This window comes from Anoplophora glabripennis, unplaced genomic scaffold, assembly GCF_000390285.2.
Source record: "Anoplophora glabripennis isolate ALB-LARVAE unplaced genomic scaffold, Agla_2.0 scaffold1371, whole genome shotgun sequence".
Lineage (NCBI taxonomy): Eukaryota > Metazoa > Arthropoda > Insecta > Coleoptera > Cerambycidae > Anoplophora > Anoplophora glabripennis.
In genome coordinates, this window is record NW_019417710.1 from 910 (window position 1) to 4953 (window position 4044).

Sequence of the window (4044 nt, forward strand, 5' to 3'; positions counted from 1 at the left end):
CCACGTGACACCATGACACTTAATAACACCCAAGATGGCAGAAATTGCGGATTGCGAGTTACTAAACGGCGCACGGTGTTACGAGTCACCATCCTGATTCTCGATGGGATGGGGATTATATTATGACACCGCGGAAGCGCGATTATGGGAGTTAAGGGGCCACAGAGTCCCCGATTTAATATTTTTTCCAAAACTTATTTATTACGTATATAACACTTGTGAGTAAAACAATTTAATACTCAAAATATACCTAGGTATTTTAATTATTAAAACTCAAGTCGTTTAAAATATCTATATAGTTACATAAAACACGAGTAAAAATAAATATCTTTGATAAAAAAAAACATACCGCAAAATTAAAAAAACATAAAACTTAAACTGAAACATTAAAAAAATACTGATAGCTATGGTTTCGTAAATAAAACAAAATAATCAAAAATAAATTACAAAAATTGGACTAATTAGAATTATATTGTAAACTTGCAAAGGAACCGGTGTGTCATAACGTTATTGAACGCGGCGCAGACACGCAGACAGTGCCACACATCTGCATCTATCCGATCCAGTTTACTGTATCATGACACAATTGTGCTGACACGTTGTGTTGATACAGCAACCTGTGTCGGTTTTGTTGTGTCAATACACGAAAATTTACAGTGTTACCCATGCCTACTAGTAACACAACAATGACTGTTAAATCTAAATGTAAAATATGCAACAACACTTAATACCACGTAATGGATATAACAAACCGCCCGCGTCGTTATTTTTGGCGATGTTGATGGTCTAAATGATTTGGATTTGGGACCGAGAGGGACTATCCCTATTTGTCCTGCCTCAACGCTGGGCAGTCTCGTGAAGGTGGGCCTCATCTGTCGTCAACCCCGACCACAAGCGTGGCCGGTGTAGGCGCTTTGTGGGATCTCCTCTTGTGGGCTACCCTCGTCCGTAGGGGGCCTCTTCCGGCGCTCTTCTTGTCTTCATCGTCGCTGGGGGTGAATTTTGGGAGTAGCGTTGTAGCTAAGGATGCACGCGGCTACTGAGCTAAATGACTTGGTGGACTGGTGCGGGGAATGTTACGTTAGGGTAGTGCGGAGTTGTTTCGCGGCTCCGCGTGGACAGGTTTTTGTCATTTGTTTCTTTTTGCATTGTTGGTCCTGAGTGTTCCTGAATCTTATAGTGGTTACTTTGGGGGGAGGGGGTCAATCTAGGCTGTGGAGAACATAGCCCTACGCACGGCCTCGCCCTGGTACAATGAAGGGCAACTTAAAGTCCCCACTAGTTGGATCGCTCTCATTCTCTCGCGCCCCACCACAAATAATTAGGTATGTTTCGGACTGGGAGTGTTGTTTGGAAATATACACCGTGGCACTAAAAACTGTTGTATTGAATAGGGTGAATAATAATTTATCCGATGACAGTTGCATTTGATATTTTAAAATATATTATTTTATTAATGATATGTTAACATTTCGTAGTTAGTTAAATAAGAATATTGAATTATTTGTTTTAAATAAAATATTATATAAAAACTATTTACTTTTTTAATTATTGTTCGCAACATTCAATACCTGCATATTTAAAGTTTTTTTTCCATTACTAGAAATATTCATACAGGGCGGGCCAATAGTGATAATATTATTCCTATTCCATACAGATAGAGAATAATTTTTAGGCGCCTTAAGGGGGACATTTTTAAAATAGTATGAAGTATACGGGGTGATTCCGAAGGCCGCATCAAACATGGTTTTTAAACGCGCGCAATGACCCGATTTTTTATATTTCATATTTTAATCATGATAATAATGAAATAATGATGGAACAGTAAACAATCTTCATTTTGATTCTGTGTTTTATATACAAAATCTTTCAGACAAAATAACTAATGTTTTCGGGAATGAATCAAACATATACCTAAATTGCAAATGAAAATATAAAATTTATTAATAATGTATACACTATAAACGTAAAAGGTAAAGATGATTTTCTTAAAAAAGAAACAATTTTGTTTATATTATACCACTTTATAATAATAATTGTGTATTACAATTATGTAGACCAAATCTAAATTCACTCATCATATATCTCTCTAACTATAAAACTAATATTAAAAATAATAAACGTAATTGTGCTTGGCGCATAAATAGCTAATACTTTTCAATTAATTTAGATGTCAACTATTAATAAACAATGAAACTTTGATGTAAATAAAAATACGTTATTTTTAACAAAATATATTATATATTTTTTATGACAATAAATATTTAAACGATTAGAATAATAATAATAGCAGTAACACTAAAAATAACAACAATATTAATAATAATAATAAAGAATAATAAGAATAATAATAAACGAACTCATAAATTAATGAAGTCTGTTTACACAAAATTGAACTTACCATTGTATTGGTGTGAATAAAAAATCAGTTGAAAACAGTAAATTAATCCCCGCAACTATTAAGTCATATTATGCTGTTTACAAATAAACTCAGTGCTTTTTACGAGCAATAGCAAAAAAATCGGGCGAAGCATCTGCGGGAACAACTGAATTCACGCATGCGGTCTAAATGCTACTACCATTACCATTTATTAGCCATTAGGCAATACCTACGTATTTGTCTATTACGCGTGTTTCTGTCAAGATTGAGTTTTTTTTTATAATTTAAATTGTTTGTTGTTGCTGTTATTAATACAAAACAGACATATATTGTACCGATCAGGAAAAGGCTTAAATAATTACTCTTTCCTCCAGTGGAATTATATCACAAAACCTGAATATTTACTAAAAAATATTAGTAGGTATTTATTTATTGCATTTTATGGAGGACAAGGGTATGATAATATCAAAAAAGTAACTCGAAAGAAGTGACGTTAAGTTGACAAATTACAAATAAGTAAATAAGTTGCAAAATTACGTGTTTTTTCACTTTTTTTACTACCCATGAAAATCTAGACGACATATCGGAAAAATAGTTATTTTATGTTGGCGGCATGTAGGCAATTAAATTACCTATAATTTAGTTAAGGTATCTAAAACCATATTTCACTAATTTGTTAACTGTAAAAAAGGCCGAACGCGGAAAAATAAGTTTCCGAAAATTGAGCATTATTATTGCAAAAATAGATGGATGTTGATAAAATTTATGGAAAATGCGGTCAATCCAAAGATCAACATATATGCCTAGGGTCAATTCGATTGACCGTGAATGAAATTGTTGCTCCAGGTATTTGTTAATTAACTTCTTTCTTTTTGCAATTAATTGTCTAATTAAACGTTAATTTTAAAAAGTTAATATCGTAGATATAGGTTCTATATGATCAAAAGAAACGTATCGAAAAAGAAAAATTTCAAAAAGTTGAGATTAAGTTGCCCTTTATAACTAACAAAGTAGGATGTGAAAAACAGCGTTATAATCAAATTGACCACAGGGTTAGGCAAAAGCCGCTCAGGAATTCGTTCTTTTTGCGTTAAATACAGCTTATTTTTATGGTAATTTAAAAAAAAAGAAAAATCACCTAAGCCTCTTTGTTCTCAAGATAGCTTTATTTTATGATGTACCTAACTGTTAATTAACTATTGGACGTATCGGATCAGGAATTTAGAGACAATTAAAGAAAGGGCAAAACTTTTATTTTCAGAAAGTTTTACATTAATAGTTCATGTAATAAACGCGCTAGCAGCAGTAAAAGTTAAAGTACGCGGGAGAAGGAGCGCCTGGTCCGTGCACGCACGTGAACGCCACCTTCGTCGCGCGCAAGATTTTTTAACCGAATTTGAAACGTTCAAGTTAAAAATCAAGCACGCTAAGAGAACGATGTTCACGCGCATGCGCGGGCCCAGCGCTGCCACGTGCAGATTGTTCATTAATGTTATCTTTTCCTCTGCAAGCGCGTTTATTACATGAACTATCAATGTAAAATTTCTGAAAATAAAAGTTTAACCCTTTCTTTAATTATGGTCTCTAAAATCCCGGTCCGTATACGTCCAACAGTAAATTAACAATTAACGTTATAAGAAAAGTCGTGTCGTGGGAACAAAGAG